The sequence below is a fragment of the Meriones unguiculatus genome, chromosome 2, assembly GCF_030254825.1.
Source record: "Meriones unguiculatus strain TT.TT164.6M chromosome 2, Bangor_MerUng_6.1, whole genome shotgun sequence".
Classification (NCBI taxonomy): Eukaryota; Metazoa; Chordata; class Mammalia; order Rodentia; family Muridae; genus Meriones; species Meriones unguiculatus.
In genome coordinates this window covers 3,657,049-3,671,095 of record NC_083350.1, presented here as the reverse complement: position 1 = coordinate 3,671,095, position 14,047 = coordinate 3,657,049, and the positions used below count along the sequence as shown (strand labels likewise).

General features: G+C 40.8%; 1 non-coding gene across 1 annotated transcript; it reads right to left on the bottom strand.

The window, feature by feature from the left end:
• Positions 1 to 1,740: 1,740 nt before the first annotated feature.
• Positions 1,741 to 1,811, bottom strand: Trnag-gcc (transfer RNA glycine (anticodon GCC)). Its single transcript has one exon. It is a non-coding gene; the product is annotated as a tRNA-Gly (tRNA).
• Between the last annotated feature and the right edge of the window lie 12,236 nt (positions 1,812 to 14,047).

Sequence of the window (14,047 nt, the reverse complement as noted above, 5' to 3'; positions counted from 1 at the left end):
TACCATAAATGCACCATATTTCTTGGCAACTTCCAATACTGTATTTAAAAGGCACGTGGTGAATTTAGCTTACTTACAATATTAAAATGTTTCCTAGATTTTAATTTAACCACCACATCTTGTTTATAGTTTTCTTTCATTTTAAAGATTCTACATGAGGTTTATTTTATTGCCTTCTAAATGAGAATTTTGTTACTTCGAAGACAATTGACAATGATTAATAAAAATACCTAATATATTTTGAAAGTTGACTGTACCAGTTGCTATTTAGGTGTTTGATCTACTGCCTGAAAGACAGACCATGGATTAGAGCCCTTGAACTAAGCTTGAGTTTAGATCTACTTAAAAAGAAGCGGGGTGTGGCCACATTTCTGGAATGTCTGTGGTAGGGAGGGATGCAGAGACAGAAGGACTCCTGGGTTTTCTAGCCTTCTACCCAGCTCCAGGCTCAGGATAACTCAGTGGGAAACTCTGCCTCTAGTAGGTGAGCAGTGACAGAGCACAGTCTTGCTCTAGTCTCAGCACGCACACACAGAAGAACAAGCATGTCCTCACACAGATGCACATACCCCCCCCCCACAGAAGTACATGCATGTCCTCACACAGGTGCACATCACACATATAAGCACACTCAGAAGAACGAGCACACCCTCACACAGATGCACATACAACACCCACCCACCCCTACTCACCCCTCCCCCAACCTTCACCACCACCATCACCAACAAAACTTAGAGTGAATGACTCATGTTTTTCTGGTATCCACCCATTGTTCTTCAGCTGCAGGAGCTGAAGCAGGAAGAGCGGTCACTGCTGATTGCCCCGAGCTCAGGCTGCCTGGCTCTCATTCTGTGTTATAATAGATCATGACATCATACAGTGCTGAGAGCTAGCATCAGAAAAATCTCAATAACCTCTGAAAGCTTCTTTCACTAATTGATTATTGTGGCCAGGTCCTTATCCTGCAAAAGTTTTCCTGCTTGTTCTATAAATCAATTATTTTTTATATTTGCAAGCTCAAATATCTCTGAGGTTAAACTTAATTAATGTATTTAATAATATTTTATGGCCAAGCATGCAATGCCAAATTAACACCAAGCACTGAGATGCTTATCTTGACAACTTAATATACATTTCAAGAAGACTTGGTTTATTTACTTATTAATTAGAGTCAAATTAGGGGAATATGAGGAGTTCATTAAGGATGTAATCTGGAAACCCTTTTCTAAACATTAGAATTATTCTTGTGTCCATAACGTGTTAGGAATTTTGTATAATAACGGGTCCTGTAGCAGAAGCATATCAAATGTCATTTAACTCTATTTTTAGGGAATCCTTGCTGGAGAAAAGATGTTTTAAGTCTCCTTGAAGCTGGGCGTGGGGCAGGTCTGAGTGAGGGAGTCAGAGCTGGCAGGATGTTAAAGAGGGTGCTTGTTAGTATTCGGGCAGCCTGTTTCTGGGTGGCCTAGCACCCTATAAAGTCCCCATGCCTCCAAGGCCAGCTAGTCACACCTGGCAGGCATGGTTAAGTTTCTCCTTAAAAGGACCAATTCACCATGTTGTCTCTCTCTTGCCTTCTTGCCATCTTACCTCTTGTCCTCTCCCCTTTCTCTGTTGGGGTGCCTCCCTCCCTTACCCCTATCATCTTTCACTCTTCTCTCTCCATCTCCATCTAATAATAAACCTCTTTCATATGAAATCTGCTGTGCACATCATCATTTTCATTGATCCTAACATTGGTGCATGGGCCGAGAATCGAACCCGGGACTCGTGCGTGGCAGGCAATAATTCTACCACTGAACCACCCATGCCTTAAAACCTACACTTCCTCTCAACTGCCCTGCCCTGATGGCTCACACCTGTCCCTCTGCTCAAGGCTGCTCAGCATCCTGCCAGATGCTCTGAGCACCGAGCACCAGGCACATAGCAGACACTCACACTGTGCCAAAATCGGTTTGGCAAAACTAAAACGTTCATGCCAGACACTGAAACTCCACTTCAGATACAGACACAGCCTGTTTCTACATTGTTGCTGTTAGTTAAGGAATTGCCTCAGGCCCCCCGGGTGAGATTTTAATTCCCCTGTGGAACGCCTGCCTCGAGAGGCTGTCCTGCAGAGGAGGGTTTTCAGTTGTGCAGATTTCCAAACAGACATGCCACATCACGCACATGCGGAGAGTTTCGAACTGGGCCTGGGCGGGGACAGCCATCCACCAGCAAGCTCCTGGTCTCGCTGTGCTGCTATGGCCACGTACTGCACATGGCTAGCCGCCATGTTGGTTTTGGGATAGGGAGGGTAGAACCACGGCTTCACTGCCATCTCCACTAAGGGCAAGCAGATGGTTTCACCACCATCTTAACTTACAGCAATAAAGGGCAGTCACATGATTGACCGCCGCCATCTTGGTTAAAAAACAAACAAAAAAACACTGGTTTCCCTCACTGCCAGCTGCTTTTACTGCTTTGTTTCTGTCCACTGTTTTTGGAGCTGCAAAACTGCAGTCTCTTATAGACCCTAAAAGGTCACTTCACCCCCACCCCTTCCTAGCTCCCTCTATGAGAACTTGGCCTTCCTGCTGAGAAAGCCCGGGTACCAGGCACTGAGGACCTCAGTCTTAGCTGGGCGAAGACCTGCCATGATATTTGGTTGACGAACCACTAGCTGCACGGTCCATCTCCATTTCCCCTTTCTCATTCACAGGAACGGCTTCCTCATCTTCTCTCCTCTCAGGGAAACCTCTGGCTTCTGCATCTATATTTGCCCTTCGCAAATGTCTAATATCCAGTAACACTAAGAGCGATCCCTGAAGTAAAACACAATTCCCTGGTTCTCTTTTCTCCAAGTCTAGCCTGTTTCTCTCTGCCTGCCATCTACTAAATACACTCTCGTTTATTTTTGTACTCTCAAAAAAATCTTAAAATTAAACTATAAACCTTAAGGTGACCACATAGTATGAACAATTTTAATCATAATTAATTCTCTGTTTATTTTATCTCCTTTTAGACTAGGACAGAAACAGGCCTGATTTTTAAATTGGTATGGATTTTTATAAAAATTCAAAGTTACATTTTACGATATATATGATTCAACCCTGGTTCAAAATAATTTTATATAATGTTAAAATTTCAAAGTTATAAAGGTCCATTCAAGTTAAGCTAATTTAAATTGTTCGTCTAACTGCCTATGTTTTTATCAATTCCTAAATTAATAAATGCTTTTTCTCCTGCCATGAGCTGCCCATGATCAAGATTCACCACAAGTCTTTCTGGCTAACAGGTTTGCTATAATAAATTCAAATGTAATTTTAAAATTGCTTTATACTGTTCTACGATATTATTGGTTTTAAAACTCATAGCTCAGGGGTTACTATGTTCAAGTTTTTTTTTTTTTTTACCAATATCTAAACGAATATGTATTAATTTTAGAGGTATTTATTTATGTTAAAACTTGATCATTGTGCTATATCTTCACTATCAAAAGTTTAAAATATGCTAGGTTTTGTTTTCTAAAAATGGTTATATTATTAATCTATAGTGTAGCCTTAGACTTTTGTAAGCTATGAACTTTTAATATACTAAATCATACAGAAAACTGTTATGCTCTGACTTTAATGGACTATGTTTATGACTTTTAATGCTCCAAGTTAACAGGGACAAAACTTATAGTCTTCATATTTGATGGTTAATGAATGCAAGTTAATAGTCAGTCATCCCACAGATTATCAAGTCCTTTAACATGTTCAAAAATATATTGATAGTCCTACAGATGCAAACATGGCCTCACAGCCATCTTTAGTAAACAGCTGAGGATGGTTCTTGAGTCACCATACAGGAGTCAGTAAAAATAATAAGAGAGGAGTCTCCCGACAGGCTCATCCACAGCAAAAACTATGTTCCAGACCTTGGCTGCTGCTCTGAGGCTGTTGGCATTCCTGCACAAAAAACAAGAGGTCTGCAATGCCCCATCCCGCCAGGATATAGCCAAAAGTCAGTTCTGCCAGGTGACTGTTTCAAATGCAGCCAAAGGAGATGCTGGTCCTGCCACTGCCTCAACAAGCAATGGCTGCCTACCGGCAGACTGGCCTCTGGAAGTCAAAATGCTCCCATGCAGGCTTGTTCTCTGTGCCCAGCTGTGGAGGCTCAACCAGCAAAAGAGCCATAGACACTTCCAGCCTTCCAGCTCCTTGGCCTGGTGGAGACAAATGGCTCCTTGATTCAATGACTACCACCATCCTCATCCAGCCCAGGGTAACACTGCAGGTCTGTTTTGGCCTCACACTGGGGTCCCGCAGACATGTTGCCAACTTCTGTCTTGGGAAACTCCAGATGCTTTCCCAGTTCTCTTCATATGCAGGAGACCAGGCCTTAAGCCTGAGTCCTAGAGTTGCAGTTGTCAGGCCTAGATACAATACGCCTTGTTGTCAGACTCAAGAAACAGGATTGGATGAAACCTTTACCATCCCTTAGCTAAAGGACAATAAATGTTATTAACAGTCTCACCTAAGTCTCATGGTAAATGTCTAAATACAAAAGCCTAAAAAAATGTCTAAGAAAGTGTTTCAAGGTTGGTAAATGCAAGTTATAAAGGTTGCAAGATTTAAGGTGATTTAAGGTTTCCTAAATAGGTAAAAATGCTTAATATATCATTTTGTTGCTATGTTACTATTATAGTGACTGTCCAGAGCTTTGACCTTTATCAATAGAGCTCTGATTTATTGATCTAACTAGTATAAAAACATTCCACTATACCACCCACTATCATGGTTCTAAGCGCAAGATATTAAATTTCCATAATATGTACTTATACCAAAGGTTAAGATCAAGTGAGCTTCCCCTTCTACTTCATGAAAAGCTTCTGCCTTAAAGAAGCTCACCTTAAAGAATGCTTATGCTGTTAACACAAATGTGTATATCTATTGCCTTTTCTACAATGTATATTTCAGTGCAGATCACAATTGTGATGCTAACATGTCTAAAGTTTTCTCTCCTTTGTAAAACTTAAAAGTAATTCTTTTAAGCTTCAGAAAATTCACCTAAATCCACCTCTCAGGTCAACTGGGCTCCAGATAAGTACTGTACCTCTTGCCTGTCTCAGCGGGTGAGATTCCTCCCCTTTCCCTGGTTTTGGGACTTCCCTTTCCTGGCTACTGACCGCTACATTCGTACACCCAACACCAGCCATTTGGTGAGTCTTCACTTCCAGTTGGTGCAAAGGCTTCCTACTGTTCTCTGCAACCTACATCCAAACTCTTCATCTAGGACCTCCTTGTCCCTTAGGTAAGACTTTCCCTCTACTGGCATGGTTTCTCTCTTCCTCCCCTTCTAGTTTGCTATGAAAATCTTAGCTAGGTAAACTGTGTTTGCTCTGGGCAACTGTGCCCTTGGTCTCTGGCCAATGCTGATGAGCTGTTGGAAAAGATTGTACCATACTACTCTACTGAGTCAAATCTTGCTCTTGGGATGCCTTGACAGGTCAATTATTCTTACCTGCTCAATAGCAATTGTCCATTCTTACATTCCTCCAGATACTTCCCTGGGATGTCTTCTGGAAAATTTCAGATTTCTACACCTAGTGCCCACTTTAAGGGCCTCTAAGTTTACACACTTCTATAACCAAACTTGGCCTCAGTTTTCTTAGATGACAAATCCAAAGCAAAGCCTTTTTAATTACTGCCAGTGATTGGGTAAATGGAGGTTCCCTCAGGTAAATGGAGGTTCCCATGTTCAAGTCTCTTTGACCCAAAACTTCCACCTCTGCTTACTCTCCCAAAAGTTTTAAATGTACACTGGAAGAAATTTTCTTGATAGCCTACTTAACCTTCTCTTCTGCCTATAAATATGTTCCAGTATCCAGCAGACCCCTGTCTTTCCTATATCCACAACAGCACCAAAGCAGCATCCACAAATGTTCCAGTCTGACATCATAGACTTCCATCAAGCTGGACCTGCCCTTTCCCTGCCAGCCATGGATGTTCTTACAGACCCTGGACAGCATCAAACCAGCCTGTTTTTCCTGGACCTGGCCAGCATTCCAGCCTTTTGATCTCTCTACAGCACCCCCAGTGTCAGCAGAAGTAGCCAGAAGAGAATCAATACTTATTTACTTATTATTATCAAAAGGCTAAAATGGTGTGCTTCAGGCCCAGGACAAGCAGCTCAAGGTTCTCCCTCTGTTCCTCATGCTGCCTTGCATGGCTGGCAACTCTCTACTGGCAACCCTTTACCCTGAACTTTCCAGGGCAGAGGCTTCCCCTCCTCCTCCTGACCACATAATCTGGATATTCTGTTGCTATTATTATTATTTTTCTCTCTCTCGTAGCCCCTTGTATGGTAATCAAGAGCTGCTTCCAATGAACCTAAATGTATATACTATAACTTGCCTTACATGAGAAGCAGCCCAAGCTCCTAATTTTTTAATTATAGAAAAAGGGAGGAATGTTAGTATTTAAGCAGCCTGCTTCCGGGTTGCCTAGCCAACTGTGATGTCATCATGTGTCACCTGCCAGGTTGCCATAGCAGGGAGGTGTGGTTACATTGCTCCTTAAAAGGTTCAACCCACCACTTTGTCTCTCTCATGCCCTCTTTCCATCTTACCCTTCCCTCTCCCCTTTTTCTGTCTGGGCACCCACTTCCTTTCCCCTATCATGTCTCTCTCTGTCCTTCTCTCTCTCTCTTCCTCTCCATCCAATAAACCTCTTTCATGTAAAATCTGCTGTGTGCATCGTTATTTTCATTGTTCCTAACAGTGCTCAATACCAGACAGGACGTTAGGGGAAATCTATCATGATACTATCTTACTTTGCTTTCTGCTGCTGCAGCTTAATAGACAGACTAGATTTTTGTTTTTAAATAAAGATTTACTTCACCCTGTTCAAGAGGCTAAAAGCCATGCAGTCACATATAATAGGGATTTCATGTTGAAAGGAATTTTCTACAGATTCCCAAGCCACATAGGATATCATTTTCGGGAACATAAAAGAAACAACGTCAAATTGACTTTGATAACAGGTCCAGTATTGAAGTGACCAATTAACCCACTAACTATTTCACTTATGGGTAGAATCATTTACTCCTGGGGACAGAGCCCTCATGTGTAGCCCATCTCTCTCATGAGCCAATCATAGTGGAGACTAAATTTCAACATAAATTTTGGTGGAAATAGCCAAAGCACAGCAGACAGATACAAGAACAAATTCTCACTTTACCCACCAGTCAATTCCTTTGAATTTTGTGAACTAAAAGTCAGGGCTGGAGACGTTGATCAATGGTTCAGAGCTTGTAATGCTCTTACAGAGGATCCAGATTCAGTCCCAAACTCTCATCTGTTGGCTCACAAATACCTGTAGGTTTAGTTTCAGGAGAGCAGACATCTCTGACCTGTGCAGTTCCCTGAACTGACATGGATTTACCTGTGCCTACCACACACATATAATTGTGGGCGTGTCCAACCCATGACTGGTAGAACTTGAGTCCACAAGTGGGTGCCCATGCCTGACATTTCCTGGATGGGCAGGACCCAGAGGCCTGACAGCCCAGAGATCCAAACACGACTGGTGGGGGAAAATGTCAATGAAATGATTCCTAATGATGTTCTGCTATAGCCACAGTTCAGTGCCTATCCTAATTCTCATCAGACAGGCATCATCAAACAACTTTTGGGGACAGATCCACAGCCAAACCTTAGGCTGGAACATCTTGGAAGAGGGGAAAGAATGGTTGTAGGAGACAGAGGGGTGAGGATACCATGAGAATTGGGCCCACAGAACAACTAAGCAGACCTCATGGGGGCTCCCAGAGCCTGAGCCTACAGTCAAGGTGTGGGTGTGTGTCCGAGCTAGGCACTTTGGAAATACCTTGTGCTTGGTAACTTGTTGTTCTTGTGGGACTCCCAACAATGGGAGTGGGAAGAGTCTCTCTTGCCTTCACTTGGAACCTGTTTCCTCCTACGTGGTTGCCATGTCCAGCCCTGGCAGAGGGTTTGTGCCAGTTTTATTGTAACTTGTCATGCTATGTTCTGTTGCTATCCCTGAGAGGCCTGCTCTTTTCTGATGGGAAATGGAGCATGGATCTGGCAGAGAGGGGAGGCAGGAGGAGAAAGAAGGGAAACTGGTGGGGATATAATGTGAGAGAGAAGAAAAAATTATTAATGTTTAGCATAAATAATCCCATTATGAATGCACACACATACACATATAATCTTGTAAAATCACAAAACCATGTCCCCTATATATTTTAGCTCATCAGAGTTTTCTTCATTTTTAAAATAAAACATCATAATTTTATAGAAAACATAAACTTTTTCTGATTTCTGGAACTATCTCAAGGACAATAAATAACTTAAAATATAAAAATATAGATACATAATTTTAGTACATAAAATTAGTACATAATTTTAGCTAATGTTTTGATGTTTTTTATCACTAAAAAACACAGAGCATGTCTGTTTCCTCCTTGTTTTAAAGCGTTGTTTTCAGCATTTTCCACCGGAAAAGTTCTCCACTGCAGCTCTGACAGCGCCAGCCATTCTCCTTGCTTTGAGACTGAAGCTTGCTATATCAGGAGAGGAAAGACAAACTAAACATGTGAACCCACTCATTTCTCTATTCATATTTTATAGACGATTTGTCTTGTTTGATTTCATTTTTATTTTAAATTATGTGTGCGTGTGTATGTGTGAGTGAATGCGTGTGCGTGTGCGTGTGCGTGTGCGTGTGCCTCCATGTAATGGATTAACTTAGAACAATTCATAAGTCTTTCCAGGAGTCTTTAGGCCATTTTGAAGCAGCAATCTCTGTGGTGGGGGGAGAGTGAACTAAGCATTTCTAAACTCCAAAGACATTTTTGAAGTGTCTGTATAGCTAAAACACAGCCCCCCCCCCCCCGCCCCGCCAATCAAACAAAAAACAAAAGTCCCATGTTTTACATAAGTAAATGTTTAAGGATTGTGGAGTATAAATTTGGAAAAACCAAAACCTTCAGAATATACATACCATGTTGAAAATGGAAACTAATAGCCCATTGGAGTTTTAAATACTTATTTGTAAACAAGTTCAATGACACTGGAGTCAGAAGTGCCTTCCGCAGCGCAGTGAGGAGGGCATGCCTCAAAGGGCACCGTGTGGTATGTGGGCAGTGATAAAGAGAAGAGTGCAGACATGGCCTCTTCTCATTAGATGGTGTGCTGTTGTCGCTCTTGGGGCAGGCCGTGGGGCTTCAGTATTACCTTTGTGCACATTTGCATCATTACAGTCTGTTCACCTTTACACCTCATTACTCACTCTTGTGCCCTCTCCCCACTCCCTCCCATTCCGTCTTGACTCTGCTACTTCTGTAGCAGATAGTCTGATAGAAAGACAGACAGGCAGATAAGAAGATAAGTTCTGCAGATAAAGGAATATGTCATATATCCTTTTCCCCCATTTACCTTTCATATTCCCTCTCCCCCTTCCTTTACAGCATGTCCATTGTTTTCAGATATTCTGTTCCTGAATTCTTCGGTAATTTTCCATTCCCCTTAGCAACTAAAAGTACTTTTAGAATGTGGCAATTCTCAACTGTTTTCATCTTTATCTTCTCTTACTATCAGGAACAGGGTCCTGATATTTTTAAGATGCATTTAACACTTATGTAGGTAAGTCTTAGAACCATGAGGTGTTAATGACTCATCTAATTAGATGATATAGCATTAGGAGCCTAAGCTATGTTTGGCTTTATTTTCCCTTGACATTGGTAGAGGTTATGAGCAAACAATACCCCAATAAATGCTGGAATTTATTATGTGTTAGTGATATACCAGGCTTGATGCAATTGCCTCATAGGTTCTGTCTCTAACGATGAGGTATACTGCAGAAGACTAAAGGATAACGTGAAATGTCAACAGTTTGAACTTAGTGAGAGACATAAGTGTGCATCTTGTAAATTATTGATCTGTGTGACAAAACGTTGGCCTTTCTGCAGCTATCAGAAAAGCAAAACGTCTGCAGAAACCTTGACCATGGAGTACTTACTAGAATTCTTATCATGTCCCCACAGATTTTGATTTAATTAATGTAGAAAGAACATTAAAATACTCCAAAATTACATTGTACCCACTACATGGTCATTGTTAACTTTCTCTAAAATGTGGATCTTCAATATGAATAAATAAAATGGAAATAATTGATTTATAGTAAAAAAAAGCTGGAGTACTATTTCAAATCTAGAGTAGGACTGACATTGATATAATTTTATTACATTTTATTTTGTGTTGGATAAAGGTTTAAAAATTCTGGGAAGGATCACTCAGCACAAAAGTTGAATGCCACTTGTATTTAATTGATAGCATTTGAAATGAATACATGAAATGTTTAAATAAATAAAGAGCTGTCACTCTTTCTTTTAATAGAGTGAGGTCTACTAAGTGTGGTTTGTTACTGTTGAGAGATAGTTGATCTTAGAGCCTGTGAAGTTGCTGTTCTGTTCAGGAAGTTGTCTCCTGTGCCAATGAGTTCAAGGTTCTTCCCTACTTTTTCTTCTAACACATTTAGTGTGTCTGGTTTTATGTTGAGGTCTTTGATCCACTTGGACTTTACTTTTGTTCAGAGTGATAGATATGGGTCTATTTGCATTTTTCTACATGTAGACATCCAGTTAGACCAGCACCATTTGTTGGAGATGTTATCATTTTTTCCACTGTATGGTTTTGCCATCTTTGTAAAAAATCAGGTATCCAAAAATATGTGGTTTATTTCTGGGTCTTCACTTTGATTCCACTGATCCACCAGTCTGTTCCTATACCAGTACCAGACAGTTTTTATTACTGTTGCTCTATGATACACCTTGAGATCAGGGATGGAGATACCTCCTGAAGATATTTTATTGTACAGGATTGTTTAGTTATTCTGGGTTTTTTTTTTTTGTTTTTCCATATGAAGTTGAGAAGTTTCTCTCAATGTCTGTAATGAATTTTATTTGTATTTTGATGGGAATTGTATTGAATCTGTAGATTGCTTTTGGTAGGATGGTCAATTTTACTGTTATTCCTATCAATCAATGAGCATGGGAGATCTTTCTGTCTTCTGATATCGTCATCAAATTCTTTCTTCAGAGAGTTGGTATATATATATATATATATATATATATATATATATACACAATTAATAAATGGGAGCTTGCAAAACTGAAAAGCCTCTGTAAAGCAAAGGACACCGTCAACAGAAAAAAAAATGAGAGCCTACAGACTGGAAAAATATCTTCACCAACTCTACATCTGACAGAGAGCACATATCCATAATATGTAATGAACTCAAGAAATTAGACACCAACTAACGAAACATTTCAATTAAAAAATGGGGTACAGAGCTAAACAGAGAATTCTCAACAGATGAGTATCGAATTTCGGAGAAACTCTTAAAGAAATGCCCAACATTCTTAGTCATCAGGGAAATGCAAATCCAAATGACTCTGAGAATCCATTTTACACTTATCAGAATGGCTAAGATCAAAAATACATGCTAGAGAGGATGTGGAGAAAAGGGAATCCTCCTCCATTGCTGGTGGGAGTGCAAACTTGTAAAACCACTTTGGAAATAAATTCGGTGCTTTCTCAGAAAATTGGGAATAGCACTACCTCAAGATCCAACTATACCACATCTAGAAATATACCCACAAGATGCTCCACCATTCAATAAGAACATTTGCTGAACTATGATCAAAGCAGCCTTATTTGTAATAGGCAGAATCTGTAAACAACCTATATGTTCCTCAATGGAAGAATGGATACATAAATTGTTGCACATTTACACAATCAAATACTACTCAGCTATTAAAAACAGAAAATCATGAAATTTGCAGTCAAATGGATGGAACTAGAAAAGATCCTTCTGAATGAGGTAACCTAGAAGCAGAAAGACACCCACAGTATGTACTCACTTATAATTGGATATTAGCCATAGAATATAGGATAATCATACTAAAATCTACAGACCTGAAGAAGTTAAACAGCAAGGAGGACCCTAGGAGAATGCTTAAGTAACATGCAGAATGGCAAACAGGATAGGCACCAAAAGCAGTGGAAGAGAGGCAACAGGATGGGAGCCAACTGCAGAGAGTCCTCTGAAAGACTCCACCCAGCAGGGGATCGAAGCAGATACTGAGACTCACAGTCAAATGTTGGGCAGAGTGCAGAGAGTCTTATGGAAGAAGGGGGATATAGAAGGACCTGGAGGGGACAGGAGCTCCACAAGGAGAACAACAAAACCAAAATCTCTGGGCCCACGGGGGCTGCAGAGGCTGATGCACCAAGGACCATGCATGGAGAGGATCTAGACCCCCTGCTCAGATGTAGCCCATAGGCATCTCAGTCTCCATGTGGGTTCCCTAGTAAGAGTAGCAGGGGCTGTCTCTGGCATGAATTCAGTTGTCTGTTCTTTGATCACTTCCCCCTGTCTGGGCAGCCTTTTCAGACCACAAAGGATCCAGGCAGTGCTGAAGACACTTGATAAGCCGGTAGAGGAGAACTCCTCCTTTGATTGGACTAGGGGACAGTTATTGGGAGTCTGGAGGGAAGGAAGTCGGTCTGGGAGAAGATGAAGGAGGGGGCTGCAATTGGGATATAAAATGAATAAATTGTAAAAAATACAATTAAGTAAAAAAAATATTTGGAAAAGATAAAATGAATTTCAAGTACAAAGCAAAAAATATTGAGAGATAGTTTGGAGAAGCTGCGGTTTTTTCTTTTTTTTTTACTTAAATTTTTATTTATTTTTTGATATTAGTTCCAGTTTATTAACTTTGTATCCTCACTTCAGCTGATGAACACCTTCAGCAAAGTGGCTGGATACAAAATTAACTAAAAAAAATCAGAAGCCCTCCTGTATAAAAAAGACAAAAGTGCCAAGAAAAAAATCAGGTAAACAACACCCTTCACAATAGCCACTAATAACATAAAGTACCTTGGGTGACTCTAACCAAGCAAGCGAAGGACCTGGGGTTTCTTCTTATTCCTGTGAAATCCTTGTCTCTCTCAGACTGCCTATGAAGCCTAACAATTCCTGCAGTCTTGGATATGACTGACAACTCTGACCTGGAGTAAAGAGAAATCAAATTCCATTTCCCTGATGGGGCCAGAGGCTTTCAAGATGGACTAGGCCCCACGAGTCTCAAGGCCAGGGCACTTGTCATAGATATTTGAAAGCTGAAAGAGATGGCAACTTGGACTTGAAGATACCTGAAAGTCTCACTGAGACTCCTACAGCTACCAGAATCTGGAGAGGTTCAACTTGCCACCAAGGCCTGTAGTTAGAACCCAGTTTATTATATTCCCATGGATATCCTGTAACACAGACTTGCAAATGCCTCCTTCTCCCTTTTGTGTCACATATTTGGGCCTCGGTTACTGACCCCAGACAACACAGGAGGAAAACCGGGGTGTGTTGGAGGAAGGAACTGTATGGCAGTCCATGTAGTAACCAAGCCAGACTTCTTCCTTCTGAAATTAGCAGACTACCAGCCACAACGAATGTTCACAACTAGACAGCACGGCTAGGGACAATATCATTGGCTAGCAAGGAAGAAGAGGGAATGCCTGGGACTTACTGACCAACCAACCTAGACCAAAAAAAAAAAAGGTGAAATTTGACTTGGTGAAAGACTTCTTGTCTCAATGAAATAGGGCAGAGCGTGACACATCAGGACAGAGTTCGCCTATGGTCTCTGCACAGTATACAGTAATGCACATACCAATTTCAACATAAGCATACCTACACACATGCTCACATGTAACACACACACACACACACACACACCAAAACCTTCCAATGATGTCCCAATGTATATGAGTACATTGAGTAGTAATATAAAGTCAGAATTACAATTTTTCATTTGTCTCCTGATTTCTGAATGTTTCTCAGCATTACTGCTTTTTCATTAAACTCTAGAGAATGACGTGGCTCATGTCTTTAAGTAGCATATCTTGAAAAGGGAATCTAATTTTATAATTGTAACAAAACTCGCTGACTTCAGGCTATGTATATAAACTTTCTAGTTCAATAAAAATGACTCAATTACA